This window comes from Cibotium barometz, chromosome 30 (assembly GCF_041138505.1).
Source record: "Cibotium barometz isolate CiBa-2024 chromosome 30, ASM4113850v1, whole genome shotgun sequence".
Classification (NCBI taxonomy): Eukaryota; Viridiplantae; Streptophyta; class Polypodiopsida; order Cyatheales; family Cibotiaceae; genus Cibotium; species Cibotium barometz.
In genome coordinates, this window is record NC_141075.1 from 41,303,244 (window position 1) to 41,317,465 (window position 14,222).

The window sequence follows — 14,222 nt, forward strand, 5'->3', positions numbered from 1 at the left end:
TTTTTAAATGACTGTTTTATGTCAGGAATGCTGGGGAAGCATTTTGACCATCTTGTGAATGAGGTCGTGTGGAGACCTAATTGATAAAGTTGTAACAGCAGCTGACAGAGAGTCAATGGAGGATGTCTCGCATAGCAGTCTTGACCAGCCTCGGTTCGATTTATATGGTGAGCTTCCAGTACGGTGGAAAAGGGGCCAAGGAAGTAACCTATGAGGAGTGAAGCGCTAGGTGACCTGCGAGCGAAGGATCCTAGAGGGTGTTGACCATACGGTGCTCGGGCTCTAGGTCACCAAAGATATCCACACGTGCGTCGAGGAAGATGTATTGGATCAAGGAGTAAGAGTTGTTTTCTGAATTCGGGCATGGATCTGATTGATTGACCTTGCTCGTCCTCAACGGATGAGTCCATGGCTCTTTTATACGGATCTATTGGTTGATCTTGCTGATCTTTAACGGAGATTTCATTTTGATTTTTATAAGTGAATATATTTTCGAGTACTATGAGCTATCGAAAAGGCCCCTGAGTGGACAGGTGGTGACCGTTTTGGTTGCCAATGATGCCATAGGTACACCGACGAAGGAAAAATTGGAAATTAGGATTCAACGAGATATTTTGGACGATTATGATCAGTGATACTATAGTTTCATTAAAAGATTGTTTTAAAGACAGGTGAATCTGTGAAAAAGGTAATTTATATTGGGTGTGTAAGCAGTGTGACTAGTTTTAAGTTTGCATGAATATCCAGCTAAGGGGTCAGGGAACTCTTTTCCCTGGTACTCGGGAAAAAACCTAACCAAATTCTTAAATGGATCCCATCACTAAAGTGGTTGGGCGGTTGGCTAACCCACGGGACCGGATGGGATTAGGCTGGACTGATGGATCCCTAAAATGAGACTCAATTCTATTATGGTACGATAGATGAAGTAAATCCCTGATAAAAATTGCTTTATGGAAAAGAATCAACGGCTATGCCTCTCAATGAGGAAAAGAGCGTTGGTCTCTATGATCCAAGTGCAAGTCTTTTCCTTGATCTGACTATGGGACTTACGGGTTCGGTCAGATCAGTTCAGTTAGTTAAGGCTCATGACTACGTTAGAGTAAAAATATCCTGGAGGAATCACCCGTGCTTTCCGAGCGAGAGAAGTTTTTTCGGGTTCGATTTTGGAAGAACCGAGGGATTAGTCTCTTGTCCGGATATACGTGGGCGAGGCCCCGAGTGAGGGACCCTGCCCTATGCAAGAAGTGCTACTTCCACTGCTAGCACTCCTAAATTCGTTGCGCGGTGGGGACAGGGATCTTTAAGCTGGTATCAGAGCAAATTGGCTAAAGTGGATCAATGGAGAAACCAGAAATGTCAAAAATTTATAAAGTAACAGTAAAGGTTTGTAATTGTGTGATGAAATTCATACAAATTGATATTCAGAATGAAGATTCATAAATAAATAGGTAATTGGGTCTTCAAATGGAAGTACCGCAATTGTATGGAATCCTTGACTTGCTTGAGGCCTAGCAATGATGGTATTTACCTTAAAATTCCAAGGACCGTGACTACCCGTATATATCGAGGATATAACTGCAGCTCTTTACTGGCAGTATATACGATGTGATGTGAATAGATGTGATGAGATGTGATGTGAATAGATGTGATGAGATGTCATGTGAATCAGATAGGTGTGAATGAATGTGGATGAGATGTGAAGTAAATGGATGTGTATGTGTATGTGGAGAATGGATGTGGATGTGTATGTGAAGAATGGATGTGGATGTGTATGTGAAGAATGGATGTGTATGTAAATGGATGTGGATGTGTATGTGAAGAATGGATGTGTATGTGAAGAATGGATGTGATGTGTATGTGAAGAATGGATGTGAATGTGTATGTGAATAATGGATGTGGATGTGTATGTGTAGAATGGATCTGGATGTGTATGTGTGAAGAATGGATGTGAATGTGTATGTAAAGAATGGATGTGGATGTGTATGTGAAGAATGGATGTGGATGTGTATGTGAAAGAATGTGATGTGATGTAAAGAGATGTGATGTGACATGAATATATGTGGATGTGAAGTGATAGATATGAATGTATGGATAGATGTGGGTAGTCGTACATGTGAACGATTGGATGGATGTGGATGAATGAGATGAGATGTGTATGAATGAGATATGATGTGGACAGATGTGATGTGATGTTATGTTGTGCGCTTTTGCCGCACAGGTCGTAGCTGGGAACTTGTCGGACACCGTATGCGAGCCACGAATGGCTACAAGCATACAACCAGGGAAGGAAGCTCAAACAGAATGCCAAAGGGTGTGTCACTCACCGCTCAACCGCCGCCTTGAAGGATTCCCGCGTCGCAGTCGTGAAGGAGGAGCCGCCGTCGCCGCTCTACCGCCTCTCCGCCGCCGCCGCCGTGCCGCTACACAGTGCTCGATCGCTCTCTCACTCTCTCTCTCTCTCTCTCACACACACACGCAGGAGAAGGAAACCAAGGAGATAAGGCAAGAGCACTCTTGTATTCACAACACATGAGAATGAGGATTTTAGGGTTACATTTGACTCTTATAGGTGACTTGGCCGTTCACACTTGGGCGCCCATACATGGCCGGCTGACCCTAACCCTTATCCTACTGATATCCAAGGTGCGCCTCTCATCGGCGATCACCCAATCCCTTTATCCTTAACATATGGTGCCGACAAGCCCGGCCCATGACTCAGAATATTTAAATTAATGACGTAAAATATAGTACGTCTCAATGTCCGCCATGGGTTAACATGCCCCCCTTCCTGATGTAGATTCCGTCCTCGGAAGCTATGGTATGGTAAGCTCGATAGGGTTGTTGTGGTTGACCGTCTGCAAAATAGGGAAAAGAGTGAAAGTATGCAAGAATTCAAAAGATATAAAGTGTATAAATTCAAGCATGTTAGACCATAATGGATGTTGCTATGAGAACTTAGTTTAAGGGTCACATGAATGAGCTAGTGTAGCAAAGTAACTTGAGTTTAAAATTATTGAAAGTAAATCATTAGTTAGCAAGGTGTCAAAGGTTAATCAAGGTTTATAACTGGCTTAAGTCAAGGAAAATAACCAAGCTTAATAAATAAACAGATGACCACACTGTGTCTACTCTAAGAACAAGTTTATACCACAAGCCTAGAGACACAAGAATCATTAGAGTTACAGGAGCCTTTTGCCTTTATTTTTTTTTAATGCACGTGACAATTTTTATACACAATGGTGACCTTCCTAAGGCAAAACTAACATCGATCCTGGTACCATGTTTAACACAAGGCATTATCCAGGAATCTATTAGCTCACTTTAGGCAAGGCTATCCCCTACCAACCAAGGCATCGGTCTGGAGTAGAATACTCCTCGCCTACCAAGTATCAATAAGGCGATAGGCCAACATTAAAGCACATCATAGACTTGTATTGCCATTTATTGTAGGCTCTTTTTTTTTTAAAATAAAATTTCTTTTGATCTTCGCTCCTGAACTAAAATGTGTTCTTACATCCTTTCGACCAGGGGTAAAAGCTATGTCCTAGAGGTCAACACACACACAGCCAGGTGTTCAAACATTAAGATGGTTTGACTCTAGACCTAAGACAATCGTATTCCAAGGTTAACTAAAGACGTCATGCTGCCTAGGAATATTTCCAATAAAGTTAAGCTCATTAATGATTTACACTAGCCTGCAAGCAACTTCAAAAACTAAGTAGTACATTGACAATTACCATGTGGTCATGCATTATAGTTTATGCAATTGATTGAACAGTAAAAACGAAAGAGAGTGGGTATGGAAGAATTACACCTGTAATTGGAGATCTCCTTGATTCGATGAGACAGCTTGCAATTGATGTAGATATATTTTGATGAACGTTGCGGCAGTCTCAGGACTTAAAAGCGAACCCACCTCAAACTTTTTTAACCTGTACAATCAACTAACAAGCACTATACCTCGAGAGGCACATTAGTGTGAAAATTTCAAGACTTGTTTAAGGAATCTAAACTAGAAAAAACTTAAAAACACTAACCTACCTACCAGTCACCACACTACTACTGAGGATACGGTAAGAGGATGTTGTAGAGTCCTGGCTCTAGCCCTAAGGCTAAGCCTCTATCCGCATCATCCAAACAAATAAAGTCAACCTCAGTAGTGCCATGAGTTTCATCCGTCCATTCATCATTATCAGATATTTCCTTTTCATTTTCCCATCCACATAAACTCATCAAAAATGTAACCATGCGAGGATAGTCATCTTGTGGAAAAGGAAAGCATTGGGCTATCGGGATATGTCCTCTACAGAGTAGGGGTCAGTCATGGTCAATAGGCAAATTAGCCATTCTAATTCCTCAATATTTTCCTCTCTGGCTAGTACATCTATATGATCCCATTCAGTTTCAATTACAGGATAGCACATGTGGAATATCTGAGAAAGGTCTCTCACCAAAGGTAGGAGTGAATGAAGTGTATGATGATCGGGCATCTGCCATATCTGCAAACACAGATATAGCATCAGTAGGTTTATGACAGGACAATCTAGTTCTTGATTGTATACGGATATTTCTCTTGTTTTTGTGCTCTTGCTCTTTTTACTATTTTTGTTTTTCTCTTTTCTTTTCTATGTATGAAGCTATATATATACATCCCCTTGAATTTGGCAATTACATGGTCAGGGGAGAAGGTTAAGGAGGAAGCAATAGAATTTCGAGTGTGAGTACATGCTCCCCCTTTCCTTGGGTAGATCATATTATTTGCAATGATGTTGCAGCCTCTTGGAACCAATTTGTCCAGCGGGTCATAGGTTGTGATGTGGGCAGATAGCTTTTTATGACCCTTGTGGCCACATCCAATTGTAGAGATGGTAGTGTACGCTCCCATTGACGAATGGAGGAAATGGTTTCCGACGATAGTATTACAAGGGGAGACGTAGAGTCATCGGTTGTTTGTTGGGTGTTGACAAGAGTAGGTGTAGAGCATGTAGAAACTTCTATATGAGTGTGTGCCTGGCATGAGGAGCTAGAAGCTTCATGTGGCTCCTCCCTTCCTGAGCTAGGTGGTAATGATCGATACCGTTTGGGAATCCAAACTAACTCTGGAAGAAGTGGTGCAGAGCACTCTATTACCTTTCCCTTACCACGGTCTTGAATTGTCATTGGGGTGGCAACAATTGGTTTGCAAGGTTTTACAGGTGATGTAGAGGGTTTCAACTTACGTTTAGGGACCCAAATCTGGTCATTCCCCTCATAGTACCCTTAGGCTACTAATAATTTTTTAGGGATCCATCGTAATGTTACATTGCCCTTTCTCGGGTGGGTAGCTGCTTTCCTTTTATGAGGCTTCTTGGTGGCTGAACGAGATTGAGCAGGGGAAGTAGCTGTTAACGAAGCTTTGGGGACCCATTTATATGTACTCTTTGGCATAGTAAGCGAAGCTTTAGGGACCACCTTGCCTGTTTCCACTCTTGGCGTTGAAGCGTTAGAGGGGTGGCCAACAATCGAAGATGGTTTTGCCACTGGACTTTGTGATTTTTCGTTATCTAATATTTGAGTGGATGACTTAGGTGCGGGATTTTGAGCGGTCAGACCTAGTGTTGGTTTTTGCGTTGTGACTTGTTTGGTTGCCCAATCGATATTGCACTTGGTGGCCATCATCCATTTGCGCCCTAAGATTACAGTCCCTTCCATGGTACCAGCGGGCATAACCAAGAAGCTTTGAATTATGGTTCCCTTGTCATAGGCAACCGGAGTGTGCAAAATTCCTGAGACAGGGGTTTTCTTCTTGTTGATTCCTTGAACTTGGATAGAACTCTTGGATAAAGGTGGTTTTCCCAGTTGACACCACACGCCATATGATAGCAAATTGTGTTGAGCTCCTGTATCCAATAATGCATTATACAGCACCTCCCCGTAAGGACTCTGTAACTCAATTGGGTATCTTAGAGGTGGGTCAGATTCCAATGCATCCTCCTCTGCTTCCTCGAAAAATACTTGCGTAATTCCCAAGTTGGCTTCTCGTTGTCTCCTAGCACGCTGTTGACGTTCTTTGGCTTCGACTCTTGCTTGTATCTTTTTAAGCTCAGCCTGTTCTTTAGCCGCCTTCTTTTGATGGATTGCGTGTAACTCCTCCTGGCTCAGGGGGTCATAGTATCTTTTGAATTTACTCCCATTAAGGAATCCAATGGTTTCAACTCCGTTGAGAGTCTCCACTCTGATGGTACCTTGCGGTGTAATTTCACATACTCTATACGGTCCCTTACCAGCATATTTGAGCTTCTTCTTTTCGTTTCGCACTCCATACATCAAGACTTTATCCCCAACCTTAATGTCCTTGTCCTTTAGATGGCGATCAAACCATTTTTTCCTTCTATCCTTCTCCACAAGGGCATTGTATACAGCCAATTGTCTTTCTTCGTTTAGCCGCTCAAGGATATATAGACGCTCTACTAAGGGATTACCATCCCAACCCTCTTGAGTAGCAACACGAAGACTAGGAATGACAAATTCCCACGGCATGACTGCTTCTTGGCCATATACCATTTTGAATGGTGTGCAATTAATAGCCACTTTGTACGCAGTACGATAGGCCCATAAAGCTGTCGTGAGCTTTAGATCCCAATCCGTGCGATGAACTTCAACTGTCTTTGTCAAAACAGAGATTAATGTCTTGTTTGTACTTTCGGCTTGGCCATTCGCTTGCGGATAATAAGGAGTAGATTTGTGATGGGATATCATGAAATTTGTTGTGAGCTCCTTAATCACGTCATTTATAAAATGCGTTCCATTGTCGCTCACAAGTTCAAAAGGACAACCAAAGCGTGTGATTATATTTTCAAAGAGGAACTTGGTTGTTGTCCTCGCATCTGCCTTACGTGTCGCTTTCGCTTCAGCCCATTTGGTCATATAGTCAGTGGCCACAATAATATAGCGAGATTGTGTGTTTCGGGCCGCTGGGCTAATTGGACCTACAAAGTCTAAACCCCACTTTTCAAATGGTTGGTTTACTTTGATTGGATGTAGGGGCATCTGATCTTTCCTCTGGGGTTTCTTGTATTGTTGGCATTCATCGCAACCCTTCACAAAGAGTGATGCATCTTGGAACATAGTGGGCCACCAATACCCCGATTGTAAGATCTTTCGCGCAGTTAAGTCTCCTGAGAAGTGACCACCGGCTACGCCCATATGTGCCTCTTGCAAAATGTATAGATACTCATCCTCTCGGGCACAACGCCTAAAAACGTCATCCTTTCCTCTTTTATAAAGAGTCCCAGCTATCAGGCAATAGGGTTCGCATTCTTTGATTAGCTTTCGAGCTAGATCTTTACGAAGCTCCTTGGGTGGAAAGCCATTAACCAAAAAGTTAACAATCTTCTCACTCCATTCAGGCATTGTCTCCACCATGAACAGGGAAGTGTCTGGTAAGTCATCCTCAACCCCTGTAGGAGCCTCACCATTGGGTATGCGAGACAAATGATCAGCCATAACATGTTTTTTGCTAGGTCTCACAACAACCATGAAATCAAACTCAAGAAGAATCAATAGCCATCGTGTGATTCTTCCTGTGGAGCATGGTTTGTTTACCAGATACAACAATGCTTGATGATCTACATAGAAAACAAACTTGGTGGCCAGGAGGTAATAACGAAATTTCCTTACTGCATATATCATTGCCAACCCTTCTCGCTCCGTAGTGGTGTAGTTCATCTCAGCATCGTTCAACTGGCGCGACTGGCAAAGCTAATGGGGTAGTCTAGTTTGTGTTCTCCAGGTTGAGTTAACACACACCCAATAGCAAAGTTTGATGCATCAATATGCACATGGAAGAGTAAATCCCAGTTAGGCATTCTCAAGATTGGAGCACTCGCCAAGGCCTTCTTTAATAGCTCATAGGCACGGTCACATTCTTCGGTCCAAATAAACTCGATGAGAAGCTTATACAATGGTCGAGCTATCTCGGCGAAGAATAGAATAAATCTTCGATAATAACCAACGTGGCCCATAAAGCGTTGGACTCCCTTGTAGTTGGTGGGTGGTGGCAGTTCCAGAATGACCTTGATTATACTCTCGTCTGTGGAAATCCCATTTTTGGACACTATATGCCCTAAGATAACTCCGTGTTTAACCCAGAATTGGCATTTGAAAGGATTCAAGGAGATGCGATATAATCTACACCTTTCAAATATTTTTCGTAAACACATCAAGTGCTCATCCCAAGAGGAATGAACACAAAGATCATCTAAGAAAGCTTCATAGAAGTCCCTTAGATATTCCTTAAAGGCCGTGTTTATCAATCGTTGGAATGTTGCAGGTGCATTGGTCAAACCAAAAGCCATGACGCGGAAGGCAAACACTCCAAACTCCCTGATAAATGCTGTTTTAGCTTGGTCCTCGGCTGCAATTGTGATCTGATTGTAACCCGAGTACCCATCTAAAAAGCTATATGCCTCCTTGCCTGCCACTCTTTCAAGCACATGTTCAGAATATGGCAAGGGGTAATGATCCCTTCTGGTGGCTGCATTAACCTTTTTGAGATCAACGCACACTCTGAGTTTCCCATTCTTCTTTGGTACGATGACTATCGGAGAAATCCATTCTGAGTGCTCAATAGGGTATATGAATCCACATTTTACAAGCTTTTCAATTTCCTCTTGTACAATCTTTGCGTACTTAGGATTCATTGGGTAGGGATGTTGTTGGACTGGTTTAGCAGTGCTAATCATTGGAATCATGTGTTGCACCACCGAGGGTGGAACACCCTTCATATCATGATATGTCCAAGCAAATATGTCCTTGAATTCTTTAAGAAGCTTCGTAAGTGTAGCTTCTTCCACCTTGGTGAGGTCTTGAGCAATAAAAACTGGTTTAGACTCCTCACTCGGATCTGCTAAGTCTATCTCCTTAACTACCGCAGGGCCATCGTAGACACCGCTACTCCCATTGGTAGGCGTTCGTTGGGCTTTTGTGTAGACTACCTTACGTTCCCCTGTGGTGAATGATTTGAAATGCTCGGGTGCGGGGTGTAAGTCTACTGGTTCTTGTTGTGCCAGACTTTTTTCTTTCAATTCCGCTTCCTTTTGTTGCTGAGCCAACTCTTGGTTTTGTCGCCTTCTTGCAGTACGACTTAGTTTTGGCTTCTCTTCAATTTCTAATTGGGCGACGTCATGAGGTTGTGGAATACACCACATGACACTTTGGAGATATTGTCCCCAATTATTAGCTATCTTTCGATGAGCATCAATGGCTCCTACATAACTAAGCCATTCTGCAGTGGATCTTTCCTTGTTTATTGCAGTGCGTACATTAGCTCGATAGCGTTGGCGCTTATGTTTCGTTTTCTTCTTACCAAGTTTTTGATTTTTGTTTCTATCAGATTCGGACTCACTTGGTCGATCTTCACTTTCGGATGAACTGCAGGAGGCCACTGTCCTAGGCCTTGAGCACCTTGCTTCCACATTTGGGTGAATATTTGATTCATTTTTCCCATCAGGCTCAGGGTCAATTTCTTCTTAAGATTCATACTCAGAATTGCATTGGTCAGAGTCTTCGCTACTTTCAGTGTCGGTGGAGTTTGCCACTTTCTCGCCATCAGGGGTCAAGTGCATAACACTTATCATGTTTATTGGCACTAACGGTGGCATATCTTGCCCCTCAGGTGTTACCCAACTTGTGCCTCTATTTCCCCATGTGTCTATGGTTGCCGCTAGGTGTACCCAATCCACGTTATCTGACTCGGTCATACCCGGTAGGACATCCATATAAGGAGAATCTTTCCCATCATCAGTCTCTTTTTTGCATGTATAGCAATATCTTAATGGGACAGAGTGAATAGTGGTATCCGATCGATTATCAATGATAACCTTGCTTCCTAAAGGATGCGCACGACCATTCTCAAGATCAACTCGAATGACAGAGTCCTGGAATTGTAGATAGACATGGTTTTTCGACCAGTCATGCACCATTTGTGCTTCCCTCATGAAAGGACGTCCTAAGATCATTTGATATGACATAGGATGCTTGGAGAAATCCATTACAATGAAGGTATGTTTTACCTTGTATCCCAGGACCTTGATCTTAAGATCTCTTAACATTCCAATAGGTTTAGCTATGGTTCCGTTTGCCATCTTAACCACTATGTTTGTGACTTCGAGGTGAGGCCTTCCCATAGATTCCCAACAGTTTTTAGTCACAATGCTCACTCCAGCACCACCATCAAGGATTCCCTTTAGAGTTAATCCCTTGGTAGTAATGGGGAGGGTTGCATTAGATTCGTCACCTTCAAAGTATTGTCCAAACTTGTTCACAGGTATTTCAACGACCGAATCTTCATCTAAGTTGGGTTGTAGATCCCAATGCTCCCCTTCATCTTGAAGTGTGTCGGGTCTATCCATATTTGCAAATTGTGGTAGCCCCGCCTTTAGTTCTCCATTGAGAAATTCCCGAAGAGCTAAGAATAGCTCAGGATCTCCGTATAACTTGGATATGATCGTGGTTCTGATTTCAGAGGACATAAAATCCATTAGCTTGGACACATTCAGTGGTACTTTTCGAGACATCGCCCCTTGACTAGGGACTGGTGAAGATGGAATCACTTCCTCTTCGATGGGGTCAGGCATTCCCTCGCTAAACATTCTTTCCAGCAAGAAGGGTGTTTGCCCACTTTCGGATGTCCTATCCTCACTTTCTTCCCGAATGATACTAGGTATAGCTAACGGTTTATGGTTCCGGTGAGGCTGAACTTGCGTAGGAAACACTGTGTCAGGAATTTTGATTTTTCTCGGGTTTGGCTCCAGTTCTCTTTGTGTTTCTTCCACCAAACCCCTTAAGTGTTGCACTTGTTCAATCTCCTCAACTGGGTTTGGGTAAGTTCCAATCTTTTTCTTGAGGGTTTTTGGCCCACGTGGCTTGTCTTGGGGAGTCTCAGTCAGTTTGGGTGGTCGAGAGGGCATTAACTGACTTGGTTGTGGGACCGAGGAAGTTTCCTTCTGTTTTCCCTTATTTATGTACTCGCTTGATTCTCCTTCATTGAGCTCCCGAGTGGGTTCCTCCTTTAAGGTAGTGGCTTTGGTCCCCATGGTTTCTATTGAATCAGAATCATCTTCAGGATCATTCATATACACGGGGTCGTCTCCTGTCCCTATGTTAGTCTTTGAACTGGGCTTGGAGCTCGTGGCATTAAGCGATCTCTTTCGTCGTGTTTTCTTTTTCTTTGCCTGAGCGATTGATGCAGTATCCCTCTCTTCAAGAATGTAGTTTTGATTTTGAAGCATTGACCGTGTAACTACATTCGCGGGTACAACGGGTGTGGTTCTTCGTGCTTGGTTGGTGACCTCAACCAAATTCAATGGCGTAATCTTGGGTGCATTAGGATTATGTGGACATTGAGCGATCAAATGATCTATGCCACAACGATTACATGTAAGTACCGGCATTCCCGATGTGCTCCCTTGATTTGGTTGCATCTGAGTAGCGATCTTCTGTAGCCTATTAGGGCACTCCGCTACACGATGCAGTCCACCACAATCATAGCATTGAAGAGGTGGTCTCCTTGCCATGGTATTAAGGTTTTTCCCCCTTGTGGCAAGAGCAGCCGCTTGATATACAGGCTTGACTTGCCCAAAATGATCCTCCATGTAGTACTGGGGAATCATTTCAAACGTATCAATCCCGTATGAAGCAGTGGGGTCTATCTCCTCTTCATAATCCCCACACGCACTATGTGACTCACAACCCATCTGGTTTATTGGGGTAATCCTTGGATGTGGAGGTTGTGGTCCTAGCACTGGCGGTGGTAACGGCACAGACTGGGGACTACATTCGGATTCCTTGGAACTATGTGCTGTGATGGTTGCTCGACAGGTTGTGCAGGCATTAGCGCGGGTACTTGAGGTGTGTTTGACCAAGCTAGTGGTGCCTGCTGGTTTGCCAACATTCGCTTAAGTGTTAGGCAATCTTTAGATTGATGGCCATACTTACCACATGCATTGCAATTCCCATTGAATTTGACTCTAAATGTGGGACATTCACTCGTGCTATGTGGTCCTAAGCACACCGAACACCATTGTTGCTCACTTCTTGGGTACATATGGCTATTCTGAGGAGCTCGATTACCCCTAAAGTATTCTTGGAGAGCCTTAGTAAGGTCGGTCACAGACATTTCAGATATCTTGGGCTCCTTGGCAATAGATTTTGCCGTCATTGGCTCGTGCCCAGATACTTGCGAACTAACGGATTTTGTTTCTGAAGACACCTTTTTACCTGCAAAATCATCAAGTTGTCTTCTAACTGGATTGCATTGGCCGTGACTGCTTCCCACGTTGTAAGACCTCTAATGACTAGGCCATTGTAAATGTCCTCGTGGCGCAATCCTCGGATGAATCTATCGAGGAGTTGGTTGTTATTGAAGCGTTCATCGGGAGTGCAGCGAGAATTTAGATGCTTCAATCGACTTATAAAGTCTCTCACTGACTCCCCTTCCTCGCGTTCAGCTTTTTGGAGTTGAGATGCTACCCCCCAAAGCACACCCTCACGTATGTATTCTTTCAAGAACAATCTCTTGAGAGTGGGGTAGTGAGTGCGCTCTTCAACCCTTAAGGTTCGATACCAATCTCTGGCCTTCCCACTCAAGGTTAAGCCTAAGGCTTTACACTTATGCAGCTCATTGTGCTCTTCCAAGGAATCACACACGTGTTCAAAGACTTCAATGTGCTTCCTAACATCCTCGTTACCACTGAAGTTTTGAGTGAGCTTAGCCACTTGTACTGCCTTGCTTCTAGGTGCTCTCTCAGGCATACCCCGCATGTTTTCTGCAATGGATCGTCCGATCGTCTGAGCAAATGCTGCGAGATCACCTAAGTGAGCAGGCATAGTTGGTGGAGGCACTTCTGGGATAGCCTGGCTGATAGGAGTTGGCGTTGGTCTGAGTAGGTTGGCAAATGACGTAGGATATGATATGTGACTAGGCCTAGCTCCCCTTGGATAATGGTTATGATAAGGCGGTCGTGGAGCATACGCCATTGGCATACTAAGAGGCGTAGGAGCTACCTGAGCATGAGTAGCGATAGGTACATAGGGTCGATAGGCACTGGCACGCACTGTTGTAGGTACAGTTCCACTAGGTAGCGGTGTCGTACTAACCACAGCGGTAACAGGTGCACTTTCAGCTATGCTCATCATTGGGGTAGGCATTGCGGATTCCCTAATGGAAAGTTGAGCCAAGGTTGGAAAGCTAAAGTTACTACTCGTGGGCTCAACCTGCATTGAGACTCCAGGCGAAACAACATATGAAGGGTCTATGGGACTCACCGAGGGAGTCTCCAATTGTGATAGGGTTGGTTGTTTTGCCTTGCCCGTATCCAAAAATCTCATAGGGCCAGTGGAAACTAAGTTCACTCCCCTATTTTGCCTCTCAATTTGGATAATTCTATGAATCACCTCACATATCATGTGTTGTTGCTCCTCTAGATTAGTGGCGCTAGATGTAGATCGTAGGACTTCTAACCAACCTACATGGTATGTGTAACCTGTGTATAGGTCAGTTAGAGTCTCTGTGTGTAGATCATATTCCCAATTTTCATTGAGAAATATCCCATCCAAACTTGGTGTGCCAAACGGTTCTCTTGAAGTGGACGCAATGTCACTTCTTATGGATTGGCTTCTAGGGACCTCTACTTTAGGAAGAGCATCGGAATGTGGTAGCTCAGTAGGGCCCTCATTAAACGAAGTGGGTAGAATATCCACATGGACACTCTTTTGGAGGGTAGGGTCTACATAAGATGTGAATGGGGAATCCACTACCCCTCCTTCTTCATTTACTTCGCTTGTCGCATGCTCAGAGCGTGTAGCTCTACTAAAGGTCTCGATTAGACGACTAAACATACTAGATCCGGGTTGTGGGGCCCACACTGGCATGTTTTGGCTTGTCTCCTCAAGGTTCTTGGTAGGGTGTCCTTCCATGGCTTTTGAGTCAGAGGACGAGTCACTATCCACTATTCGTAAATCTTGGGTTGCACTCCCTTGGGTTCCAGCCGAAGGCCAAGATGCCAACGTGGAGGGATGGTGTGAGCCTGCGTAGACTGAAACGCTTTCTAGTGGCTCAGACTCCAGCACCCGACCAGAGCGTAGATGCATGTGACGTAGGTACCCTACGTGCGTTGGTAACTACCCTTGAAACTCACACAAGTGGTTTCTCAGGTGTTTCGCACCCCGTTTTACTTGTTTTG